Source organism: Coregonus clupeaformis, chromosome 16, assembly GCF_020615455.1.
Source record: "Coregonus clupeaformis isolate EN_2021a chromosome 16, ASM2061545v1, whole genome shotgun sequence".
NCBI classification, from domain to species: Eukaryota; Metazoa; Chordata; class Actinopteri; order Salmoniformes; family Salmonidae; genus Coregonus; species Coregonus clupeaformis.
The window spans coordinates 7,448,177-7,461,788 of NC_059207.1; the positions used below are offsets into that span (position 1 = coordinate 7,448,177).

At 47.3% G+C, this 13,612-nt stretch overlaps 1 protein-coding gene across 1 annotated transcript in view; it reads left to right on the plus strand.

Annotated features, from left to right (window-relative positions):
- The window catches only part of LOC121584380 (netrin receptor UNC5C), a 266,651-nt gene that overhangs the window by 138,493 nt on the left and 114,546 nt on the right, over window positions 1-13,612 (plus strand). The window lies entirely within an intron of this gene.

The window sequence follows — 13,612 nt, forward strand, 5'->3', positions numbered from 1 at the left end:
CTCCTCCTGCGGTGTTTAAGGACATATGGAGCTCAGAGAGGGAGGGAGGGAGGGAGAGAGAGAGAGAGAGAGAGAGAGAGAGAGAGAGAGAGAGAGAGAGAGAGAGAGAGAGAGAGAGAGAGAGAGAGAGAGAGAGAGAGAGAGAGAGAGAGAGAGAGAGAGAGAGAGAGAGAGAGAGAGAAAAGTTATCACTGACTCTGCTCTCTCTCTGTTCCTCCTTCACTCTGCACGGTTGATGACACAACAGTAACATTTTACAATTCACTCTCAGCACGCAATGCTCTAAGGCCTTATCCTATTCACTTTGATACGGCCATAAGAGTTTTAGGAATTCTCCTGCAGGAAAAATCAAGCCAATAAATTGGTCGATTGGTTCGTTCAATTGAACAGAGAGGCTTCAGGGGGTCTGGTCTCTGCACCAGTTTCCTCTTTTCCCCCTCAGTTTTTGCCTCATTTGTTTTTCATTCATTTTAGCTGTCATAATGGGATCACCCTGCAAAAAAGGATTGCTGTCTCTGCTCTTGAGGCTGATTAGATTTATTGGTCCTGTGTATTTAAGTCAGAATGCTATTGTCTCTCTTATTGGCTAGGTGGTGTGTCTGACCTGTGACCTCCGAACTCTGCACTCTCCTTCTCAAAATTGATGGACAGGCCTGATGTTAAGTTCAATAACTTTTTTTTAGGAGGTGCTAATATTAGTCATGGTGGGTCAAGCCTGTGGACTCTTGTAAAAGTATCAGGCTGCACCCCGAAACTCGAACCCTCGCAAACATGCCCACCTGTGCACACATGCCTATCAGCATTTGTCTACATGCAACCTTGACACTTAAGTCATTTAGCAGACGCTCTTATCTAGAGCGACTTACAGTAAGTGCATACGGTTTTTCATACTGGTCCCCTGTGGGAATCAAACCCACAACCCTGGCATTGCAAGCGCCATGCTTTACCAACTGAGCCACGCGGGACCGGTGACTTAATAGAGACGTGATGAGAGCCGAGCTCCGGGACTGCCGCTCAGCCTAGGACTTGATGCTAAATGCAGTACTAGACTGAGTGCACTTTGGCTGATGTCTGACTTAACTCTGACAGACAACTGACTTCAATGTATGAAGATGTCCTAAAATGGACACCGTACTAGTGTGAGCTGTGAGAGATCAAGTTCAAAACCATTGAAGAAAAAGATGTGTAGTCATAACAGTAGAACTCAATATCTTGTTTACTTTCTCTTTGAAAGTTTAACTGATATTGCTCTGAATCGTTCTGTCAATCTATCACTTTTGAATGGCAATTGGGGAAGAATTTCAGGGTAGTTTGGAAAATACAGATACTTTTTGTACTTTGTTGCTGATGAAAGCCATGGTTCAACAGAGATTGGTGAGAGGTTAATATACAGACAGACACACAGGCAAGGGGGCTGAGACTGCTAGACTTTAGACATTACAACACTTTTGATTTTGTCTCCAAACTTCTAATCGGTGAAAAGGCTGGTGCTGACCTGGAAAGACTGGTTCTGACCTGGAAAGACCAAGTCAAGTCAATAGAGTTCACGTCGATGGGCTGTGCTGGTCTGTGTCTGGGCTGGTCTGTGTCTGGGCTGTGTCTGGGCTGGTCTGTGTCTGGTCTGGTCTGTGTCTGGGCTGGTCTGTGTCTGGGCTGTGTCTGGGCTGGTCTGTGTCTGGTCTGTGTCTGGGCTGGTCTGTGTCTGGGCTGTGTCTGGGCTGGTCTGTGTCTGGTCTGGTCTGTGTCTGGGCTGGTCTGTGTCTGGGCTGTGTCTGGGCTGGTCTGTGTCTGTGTCTGGTCTGTGTCTGGTCTGTGTCTGGGCTGGTCTGTGTCTGGTCTGTGTCTGGGCTGGTCTGTGTCTGGTCTGTGTCTGGGCTGGTCTGTGTCTGGGCTGTGTCTGGGCTGGTCTGTGTCTGGGCTGGTCTGTGTCTGGTCTGGTCTGTGTCTGGGCCGGTCTGTGTCTGGGCTGGTCTGTGTCTGGGCTGGACTGTTTCTGGGCTGGTCTGTGTCTGGGCTGGTCTGTGTCTGGGCTGTGTCTGGGCTATGTCTGGGCTGGTCTGTGTCTGGTCTGGTCTGTGTCTGGTCTGGTCTGTGTCTGGGCTGGTCTGTGTCTGGTCTGTGTCTGGGCTGGTCTGTGTCTGGGCTGTGTCTGGGCTGGTCTGTGTCTGGTCTGGTCTGTGTCTGGTCTGGTCTGGTCTGGTCTGTGTCTGGGCTGGTCTGTGTCTGGACTGGTCTGTGTCTGGTCTGGTCTGTGTCTGGTCTGGTCTGTGTCTGGTCTGGTCTGTGTCTGGGCTGGTCTGTGTCTGGGCTGGTCTGTGTCTGGACTGGTATGTGTCTGGGCTGTGTCTGGGCTATGTCTGGGCTGGTCTGTGTCTGGGCTGGTCTGTGTCTGGGCTGGTCTGTGTCTGGGCTGGTCTGTGTCTGGGCTGGTCTGTGTCTGGGCTGGTCTGTGTCTGGGCTGGACTGTTTCTGGGCTGGTCTGTGTCTGGACTGGGCTGTGTCTGGGCTGTGAGTGAAGGAGACAGCTGCAGTGGAATAAAGACTTCAGACAGTGATGACAGGACAGCTCCCTGCTCCGTGCCTGACATGCTCAGCAACCCCGTAGGACGGACCAGACCAGACCAGACCAGACCAGACCAGACTGCCGTACTGCACCCTCACATCTCAGAGATATAGCACACTGGCTATACAGTGCAGCAGCACACAAACAACAAGCTGGTGAAATGACAAACGCACGCACGCACGCACGTACACACACACACCCACACACACACACACACACACACTAAGTACAGTCATCTGCCTTCTCCAAGAAAGATTCCTGATGCCAGCCACTCTGAAGCAGATGACGGTAGACTGGTCATGTCAGAATGCATCAGTGATGTGGTATCTTCACACGGCCCAGGGGGTCCTTCTGTACCCCTTTGCCCCCCTCTGTCCCCCTCGTGTCTGGCCTCCGGGTCAGGAAAAGACAGGTCATGTTGTTGGCTTATGTATCAGAGGATCACAGCTCACTGGTGCCCTGCAGGCTCTATTGATGAAGAGCCCTGACTGGACTGGACTGACTGGACAGTGCCACCAACGTGGCAATTTAAGAGTGCGGCTGATGTACTGTACTAGCTGAGTAGTGAGTGCCTTGGTGAGCCTGTTGCGTCCATGTCATTGTTTACTGTAACTAGGTAAAGTGATTGTTGGGGCAAGCTGGGATGGGGTGTATGTACTGTCGTGGAGTTCATTTGGTTCTAGTGATACAGAGTATCAGGTAAGCACTCGCATAATCTCTCCATTCTGTTGGCCGGGTGTAGACGTAAATGCTGCTGAGGTCTTGCTGTGAGGTAAAAAAATGGAGACCAGCTGGTACCATGCCAGTGCCCAGAGTAATAATTGTGTTGCCTTCCAAGCGAAGCAGCGTTGCAGCAGTTTGTGGTGTGAGGGAGCATTAAAAGCCCCAACCCCTCCCCCCTCATCTCTTTCTCCACCTAGCAGGGCCTTGTTGGCAGGCCCAGGTTCCAGGCGAGGCCCGTGCTCCCTGCGGGGCCTGGCAGCAGGGGCCCCGGTCCTCCTCCAGTCGGTCTCCCTGATTAGTGGTTAGCTTTGGCTCCCTGACAACACAAGCCTCTCACAGTCTGGAATGCACAGCGCCAATGGCTCTGTAAGCAAACTTAACGCCAGAGCTGCCGAGCCGGTGGCAAGTTTACAATGCCCCCACATTACACCACTAGCGCGCTCATTTCTCAATCTAATTACGCAACAAAAAATCATTTACATTGCATATAAGAGTAAAATTGGTAGCACATTGCTAAAAAGCAGTGGCTAGGTTTTGTTCCTGGTAGAAAGTATTTCTTTCCATGTGGTCCTTGGCTTTAGGCTAAGGTTCAGTGTTTTTAGTTGTGTGCACAAAAAGTTCCATCCCAAATGGCACCCTATTCCCTATGTAGTGAACTGCTGTTGACCAGTGCCAAACTCGTTCTTTTAATGCACAGGGCCCAATATAATCCTCTGGAGATGCAGTAGTAAGCTGTGTGCTTTGGCTCATTGAGGGATTGTCAATGTTTTATCTGCAATCAAATCAAAGCTTTTTCAAAAAAACAACAATTACAGACATTATAATCTGAGATTATCAAGCAATCTCTTTTATTCCTACCTCCCATGCAATAGTAATTCACAAATGAATCCACTAAATGGCAGCTCTGTCCAAGCAATGCAAGATTTTGATGTTGAATGTATTGCGATATTAGGTTGTTTTTGTAAAAGCATCGGCATAATATGCCTATAATTAGGATGAGACTGTAAAACCTAACGAGGCAATATTATTTACAGTATCATCCTAATTATAGGCAGAGGTCAAAACCCTAAGCCTAACCTACCTGACACTATCACGTACGGTACCACATTATAATACTTTCACTGGTGTAGGGTGAAGATGCTCCTAGATGCTGATCTTGGGTCATTTTGGCATTCCCCCCACTATCGATGATTAAGATTAAGATTGGGGGAGGGGTAGCTCTTCCTAGATCTGTGTCTAGGGGAAACTTCACCTCAGAGCACATTCAGTAACTGGTCAAATCACGGTCCAAATTCAAGTTATCTGGCCATTCTGAATTGAAATGTGTTTTCCCCATAGATCTCACATCGAACTGAAAAGCTCCTCTGTTCCATTCTACTGGACTATCTCTCCCTGTTCCGTTCAGTGATTCTGTCTAGACTGTGAGATTCCAATCCTGCTCGCTGGACACTAACACGGAGCTAGCCATGTTTTCTGCACTTATCTGATTCTGGAAATAGAGAGCCAGCATTGCACACTTCAACAAAGAAACAAGCCCCAGACGTTTATTTTGGCTCGCGCACAAAGTAAAAGGTTGTGCTTGTTTCTCTAGCCCTAGAAATGACTTAAAACAAAGAGCTTCTTGAAATGGCTCGGTGGTTGGGTAATTTAAGGAAACTATCAATCAAAGAATTCAAATGGAAGCTTTTCATTCCACGGTTACATTTGACCAAAGCTCACTAATTGTCAGTGTCTGATATGTGCATATCCCCTGGAGAGGAAGGGCAGGGTATAGGCCGAGCATTATATGTTGCTTTAATTGTGCTTGGTTTGAGAACTAAGATGTAGCGTTATATTTTCCTTTGTGGTGCAGAGGGTAAATTATTGAGTGGCTCCTTGAGCTAGAAGGGAGCAGGAATGGATAATGATAGAGTTTGTGTGGGCATCACCCCATTGAGAACCTCCCCATTCTTCCCCTTTCATTACCTCTGGAAGAGCTGTCGAACATAAGTGAAAGACTGAGATTAAAATGTACTAGCTACAAAATGCCTCCTGACATTTTTTATTTTTATTTTCATGTTTCCTCTCTCTCACTGCCCCTCAAATCTTCAGGGAGCAGTTGTTTTTGGGGGTTAACTGCCTTTAACCGACCTTTCAGTTACTGGCCCAACGCTCTTAACCGCTAGGCTTAACCCCCATGGGACCACTATTGCATGGAGGAGGCAACCCTGCAAAGACAAAGGCCTGCATTATATAACAAGCTATGTACGGTATACATTATATAACAAACTAGGTACGGTATACATTATATAACAAGCTATGTACGGTATACATTATATAACAAACTAGGTACGGTATACATTATATAACAAGCTATGTACGGTATACATTATATAACAAACTAGGTACGGTATACATTATATAACAAGCTATGTACGGCATACATTATATAACAAACTAGGTACGGTATACATTATATAACAAGCTATGTACGGTATACATTATATAACAAACTAGGTACGGTATACATTATATAACAAGCTATGTACAGTATACATTATATAACAAACTAGGTACGGTATACATTATATAACAAGCTATGTACGGTATACATTATATAACAAACTAGGTACGGTATACATTATATAACAAGTTATGTACGGTATACATTATATAACAAACTAGGTACGGTATACATTATATAACAAGCTATGTACGGTATACATTATATAACAAGCTATGTACGGTATACATTATATAACAAGCTATGTACGGTATACATTATATAACAAGCTATGTACGGTATACATTATATAACAAACTAGGTACATTTGTCCAAGAGAAACAATTTTCAAAAGCTTCAAAAAACGCTTACAATGCTAAGCAAATACAAAAAATACGGTTGTCATCAGAGAGTGAAAATACCATGGATTGCCACATGATATGCTCCATAAAAACCAAGTGGCTAGTCTTCAATGTTCCCTGTTCAGTATGTGTGTGTTAATCCATACACACAGTGAAAGCCTGAACTAAACGAAGAAGAGACTATTGTTATGGTCAATCCTGCTCATTTCAGTCAGCACGCTCCGGGAGGAAGTTTCCCCTTAGGTACAGAGCTAGGATCAGCTTCCCCTCCCCCAATCCTAACCTTCACCATTAGTGGGGATAATGCAAAAACTGACCCAAGATCAGTGTCAGTCAGCACTGCAGTGGGAGGTACTTCTCTAGTTCATTGTCTGGTAGCTAGTTCATTACACCGGGCCAGGCCAGAGCTTGAGGAACCCAGCAGATGTTTATATACTCAGAGAAGACGCTCCAAACCCCGGGAGCACAGAGGAAGGCAGGGTGTTCATGGCATCTGCTTGTCTATCTATCTGTCAGTCTGTCGGTCGGGGGTAAGGGGCTTTCCTAGCCCCTTACCCCCAAGTACAGACAGTCTGCATCAACTCAACCAACTGGCTGTGGGATTTCCAGCAGCATTGAAATGTTGAATTAAGTCACTGAAAGGTTGAATAAAGTTGTTTCTCACACATAAATAAAGACCAGGCTTGGTCTGTCTGTAGAAGCTATCAGCACAGGATGTGTGCGATCTATCTTTATGTGTTTAAGGGGACTTGTGTGTTGTCTGTCCTGTGCTGATGGCTTCTGCAGACAGACAGGCAGACAGACAGGCAGGCAGGCAGACAGACAGACAGACAGACAGACAGACAGACAGACAGACAGACAGACGTGTTGCCTTCCGAGATGGATCACACACACAAAAAAACATTCTCTCTGAGTCCAACACATATACGGCAACACTTCCTGAGCACTTCCCAACGCAAAGGGTCATTGGTTCGATTCCCGCTGAGGTCACATATAAAATACAGTAAGCTCCAAAAGTATTGGGACAGTGACACATTTTTTGTTGTTTTGACTTTGTACTCCAGCACTTTGGATTTGAAATTATACAATGACTATGAGGTTAAAGTGCCTACTGTCAGGTTTAATTTGAGTCACTTTGGATGAGAGTATGAAAAAAAAAAAAATGAATGCACTCACTAACTGTAAGTGGCTCTGGATAAGAGCGTCTGCTAAATGACAAAGATGTAAAAAAAAAAAATGAGAGGGTCTGCTAAATGGCATTGAAAAAGTATTCACTCCCCTTGGCATTTTTCCTATTTTGTTGCCTTACAACCTGGAATTAAAATGGATTGTTGTATCATATAATTTACACAACATGCCTACCACTTTGAAGATGCAAAATATGTGTAATGTGAAACAAACAAGAAATAAGACAAAAACACAGAAATCTTGAGCATGCATAACTATTCACCCCCCCCTCCCCCCAAAAGTCAATACTTTGTAGAGCCACCTTTTGCAGAAATTACAGCTGCAAGTCTCTTGGGGTATGTCTCTATAAGCTTGGCACATCTAGCCACTGGGATTTTTGCCCATTCTTCAAGGCAAAACTGCTCCAGCTCCTTCAAGTTGGATGGTTTCCGCTGGTGTACAGCAATCTTTAAGTCATACCACCAATTTCCAATTGGATGGAGGTCTGGGCTTTGACTAGGCCATTCCAAGACATTTAAATGTTTCCCCTTAAACCACTCAAGTGTTGTTTTAGCAGTATGCTTAGGGTCATTGTCCTGCTGGAAGGTGAACCTCCGTCCCAGTCTCAAATCTCTGGAAGACTGAAACAGGTTTCCCTCAAGAATTTCCCTGAATTTAGCGTCATCCATCATTCTTTCAATTCTGACCAGTTTCCCAGTCCCTGCCAATGAAAAACATCCCCACAGCATGATGCTGCCACCACCATGCTTCACTGTGGGGATGGTGTTCTCGGTGTGATGAGAGGTGTTGGGTTTGCGCCAGACATAGCGTTTTCCTTGATGTCCAAAAAGCTCAATTTTAGTCTCATCTGACCAGAGTACCTTCTTCCATATGTTTGGGGAGTCTCCCACATGCCTTTGGGCGAACACCAAACGTTTTTGCTTATTTTTTTCTTTAAGCAATGGCTTTTTTCTGGCCTTTCAGAACAGGTGTATATATACTGAGATCATGTGACAGATCATGTGACACTTAGATTGCGCACAGTTGGACTTTATTTAACTAATTATGTGACTTCTGAAGGTAATTGGTTGTACCAGATCTTATTTAGGGGCTTCGACGCAAAGTGGGTGAATACATACGCACGCACCACTTTTCCGTTTTTTATTTTTTAGAATTCTTTTAAACAAGTAATTTTTTTTCATTTCACTTCACCAATTTGGACTATTTGTGTATGTCCATTACATGACATCCAAATAAATTACAGGTTGTAATGCAACAAAATAGGAAAAATGCCAAGGGGGATGAATACTTTTGCATGACACTGTATATTATTAATATGACTTCCTAAACTGCCAAACATGCAACATGAGTGTCGTATTGTGCTGACTGAGCCATGAAAAACAGATTTGTGGAGTTTTTTAATAACAGTTTAGTTTTCTAGAGTCAGTTAAATAGGATTACCGTCAGCCCAATTAGTTCAAAGCTTAACACACTTTAATGCTAATCGTGTGTCAACAGCCCCCTCTTTCGTAGCAAGTCAGCTGCAATATAGACACCTATTTTTATATAATTTCAAAGAGTAGTTTCCACCTAATACGTTAGGCAAAATTTAGTTTTATCTGCAGTATTTAAAATATAATTGTGTGGTTATAGCTGCATGCCGTTGTCAGCCTCAGTCGAATGCCTTCCCCCTGACCGAAAGGCTGAAGTGTAAGTGACCATTTTGGTCCTGTTAGGTCACTCTGTGAACACAGAACTGCTCCCTCTCTCTCTCTCTCTCTCTCTCTCTCTCTCTCTCTCTCTCTCTCTCTCTCTCTCTCTCTCTCTCTCTCTCTCTCTCTCTCTCTCTCTCTCTCTCTCTCTCTCGCTCTCTATCGCTCTATCTCTCTATCTCTCTATCTCTCTCGCTCTCTCACTGCCTCCCTCGGCCAGTCAGGCTGTTGCAGCAGCATGGTGCAGGACTGGAGGAAAATACTGTTGGATGTTAAAGTACTTGTGGAGTTCAGCAGGAAGCCAGTGTTCAATATGGAAAACCTCGAAGGGCCAATGAGCACACCGAGAGAAAAAACATACGCCTCATTCCCTCGGCGACCCCTAACCAGAGGGCCGGCCATGAATGTCTCCACCTGTCAATCATCTCAACACTTCAGTGTGTTTGGATGTTCTCCCTCTCTTCCTCACTCCCTCCCTCCAGGCCTGGGTCCAGTGATGACATGGCGGGGCGAGCCTAATGGATCCCCTCATAGTGAACTGTACCTCTGTTAGTCTCCTCTGGAGAGACAGTTATATTAACAGTATTACACTTTTCATGTAGCCTAATTTTGGCCAGCTAATAGCCAAACCACGGCTCAAACAACATTATGGACTAAACATTCAAATCCGTATGTAGGATTATTTTACTCCGACAATACTGGTCAAATTAAGATTGCACATCTGTATCATTGCCACAATGAATAAATCAAAATCAAATCAAATTTTATTGGCCACATGCGCCGAATACAACAGGTGCAGACATTACAGTGAAATGCTTACTTACAGCCCTTAACCAACAGTGCATTTATTTTTAATAAAAAAGTAAAATAAAACAACAACAAAAAAGTGTTGAGAAAAAAAAGAGCCGAAGTAAAATAAACAGTAGGGAGGCTATATATACAGGGGGGTACCGGTGCAGAGTCAATGTGCGGGGGCACCGGCTAGTTGAGGTAGTTGAAGTAATATGTACATGTGGGTAGAGTTAAAGTGACTATGCATAAATAATTAACAGAGTAGCAGCAGCGTAAAAAGATGGGGTGGGGGGGCAGTGCAAATAGTCTGGGTAGCCATGATTAGCTGTTCAGGAGTCTTATGGCTTGGGGGTAGAAGCTGTTGAGAAGTATTTTGGACCTAGACTTGGCACTCCGGTACCGCTTGCCGTGCGGTAGCAGAGAGAACAGTCTATGACTAGGGTGGCTGGAGTCTTTGACAATTTTGAGGGCCTTCCTCTGACACCGCCTGGTATAGAGGTCTTGGATGGCAGGAAGCTTGGCCCCAGTGATGTACTGGGCCATACGCACTACCCTCTGTAGTGCCTTGCGGTCGGAGGCCAAGCAGTTGCCATACCAGGCGGTGATGCAACCAGTCAGGATGCTCTCGATGGTGCAGCTGTAGAATTTTTTGAGGATCTGAGGACCCATGCCGAATCTTTTCAGTCTCCTGAGGGGGAATAGGCTTTGTCGTGCCCTCTTCACGACTGTATTGGTGTGTTTAGACCATGATAGTTCGTTGGTGATGTGGACACCAAGGAACTTGAAGCTCTCAACCTGTTCCACTACAGCCCCGTCGATGAGAATGGGGGCGTGCTCAGTCCTCTTTTTTTTCCTGTAGTCCACAATCATCTCCTTTGTCTTGGTCACGTTGAGGGAGAGGTTGTTATCCTGGCACCACACGGCCAGTTCTCTGACCTCCTCCCTATAGGCTGTCTCATCGTTGTCGGTGATCAGGCCTACCACTGTTGTGTCGTCGGCAAACTTAATGATGGTGTTGGAGTCGTGCCTGGCCATGCAGTCATGGGTGAACAGGGAGTACAGGAGGGGACTGAGCACGCACCCCTGAGGGGCCCCCGTGTTGAGGATCAGTGTGGCAGATGTGTTGTTACCTACCCTTACCACCTGGGGGCGGCCCGTCAGGAAGTCCAGGATCCAGTTGCAGAGGGAGGTGTTTAGTCCCAGGATCCTTAGCTTAGTGATGAACTTTGAGGGCACTATGGTGTTGAATGCTGAGCTGTAGTCAATGAATAGCATTCTCACGTAGGTGTTCCTCTTTCCAGGTGGGAAAGGGCAGTGTGGAGTGCAATAGAGATTGCATCATCTGTGGATCTGTTGGGGCGGTATGCAAATTGGAGTGGGTCTAGGGTTTCTGGGATAATGGTGTTGATGTGAGCCATGACCAGCCTTTCAAAGCACTTCATGGCTACAGACGTCAGTGCTACGGGTCGGTAGTCATTTAGGCAGGTTATCTTAGTGTCCTTGGGCACGGGGACTATGGTGGTCTGCTTGAAACATGTTGGTATTACAGACTCTGTCAGGGACATGTTGAAAATGTCAGTGAAGACACTTGCCAGTTGGTCAGCACATGCTCGGAGTACACGTCCTGGTAATCCGTCTGGCCCTGCGGCCTTGTGAATGTTGACCTGCTTAAAAGTCTTACTCACATCGGCTACGGAGAGCGTGATCACATAGTCGTCCGGAACAGCTGGTGCTCTCATGCATGCTTCAGTGTTGCTTGCCTCGAAGCGAGCATAGAAGTGGTTTAGCTCGTCTGGTAGGCTTGTGTCACTGGGAAGCTTGCGGCTGTGCTTCCCTTTGTAGTCTGTAATAGTTTTCAAGCCCTGCCACATCCGACGAGCGTCAGAGCCGGTGTAGTACGATTCAATCTTAGAAAGTAATAAGAGGATAATGCTTTGGGCCAGTTAGATGAATAATAGAATAATGCTTTGGGCCAGTTAGATGAATAAGAGGATAATGCTTTGGGCCAGTTAGATGAATAAAAGGATAATGCTTTGGGCCAGTTAGATGAATAAGAGGATAATGCTTTGGGCCAGTTAGATGAATAAGAGGATAATGCTTTGGGCCAGTTAGATGAATAAGAGGATAATGCTTTGGGCCAGTTAGATGAATAAGACTTTATTGGAATGGTTTTCTGTCTGTGTCGATCACCTACAGTATAGGTTCTTTGTGCTGTGAGACTCAGGCTGGCATGCAGGGTGGCACATTGATGGCACGATTGTCACACCCTGGCTCTGGGACTCTATATGTTGAGCCAGGGTGTGTTCTTTCTGTTGTGTTTATTTCTATGTTGGCCAGAGTGACTCCCAATCAGAGGCAACGAGTGTCAGCTGTCGTTGGTTGTCTCTGATTGGGAGCCATATTTAAACTGTCTGTTTTCCCTTTGTGTTGGTGGGTTCTTGTTCCGTGTTGGTCATTGTTACCGTGGACTTCACGAGTCGTTTGTTGTTTTGTTGATTGTTGTTTCTATTATCACTAAAGATAATAAAGTTAACCATGTTCGTTCATCACGCTGCGCCTTGGTCTATTCAATACGACGATCGTGACAGAAGAACCCACCATACCAGGACCAAGCAGCGTGTCCAGGAACAGGCAGCCTGGACGTGGGAGCAGATTTTGGACGGGCAGGGGTCCTGGACCTGGGAGGAAATCCTGGCCGGGATGGATCGCCGGCCATGGAGTGAGACTGTAGAGAGGCGACGGAGAGAGGAGCAACGGCGTGATCAGGGTCGTCGTCGGACGGTCGAGAGGCAACCCCAAATAATTTTTAGGGGGGGGCACAGGGCAAGGACGACGGGGCTGACGGAGGCAGAAAAGGGGCGTATTCAGAAGGCCACCAGGTTACGGGGGCCACTGGTCAAAGTAGAGCCAGTGGTGTGTGTCCCCAGTACGGTCCGGCCTGTTACGGCCCCTCGCACTAAATGGACGGTGTGCGTCGCCAGCCCGGTCCGGCCTGTCCCTGCTCCACGCACCAAGCCTACGGTGTGCGTCGCCAGCCCAGCCCGGCCTGTCCCTGCTCCACGCACCAAGCCTACGGTGTGCGTCGCCAGCCCGGTCCGGCCTGTTCCTACTCCACGCACCAAGCCAGGGGTGCGCATCGTCAGCCCGGCCCAGCCTGTTCCTGCCACTCGCACCAAGTCTACGGTGCGCGTCGCCAGCCCGGCCCGGCCTGTTCCTGCCACTCGCACCAAGCCAGGGGTGCGAGTCGTCAGCCTGGTCCGGCCCATTCCTACTCCACGCACCAAGCCAGGGGTGCGAGTCATCAGCCTGGTTCGGCCCGTTCCTACTCCACGCACCAAGCCAGGGGTGCGAGTCGTCAGCCTGGTCCGGCCCGTTCCTACTCCACGCACCAAGCCAGAGGTGCGAGTCGTCAGCCTGGTTCGGCCCGTTCCTACTCCACGCACCAAGCCAGGGGTGCGCGTCGTCAGTCCAGCACAAGCCGTGCCTGGGTCAGGTACCGGTCAACTGCTCCACTACGGAGCTGAAGCTAACCGCTCCTGCTGCGTCCAGTTCAGCTCCAGCCAGCGGGGCCAGACTGGACCAGGGGCGCTATGGGGGGTTTATTGGAGGGTGGTGGGCAAGGCCGGAGCCAGAACCGCCGCCGAGGAGGAATGCCCACCCAGCCCTCCCCTGTTTTGTTCAAGTTGAGGCGCGGTCGCAGTCCGCGCCTTTAGGGGGGGGTACTGTCACACCCTGGCTCTGGGACTCTATATGTTGAGCCAGGGTGTGTTCTTTCTGTTGTGTTTATTTCTATGTTGGCCAGAGTGACTCC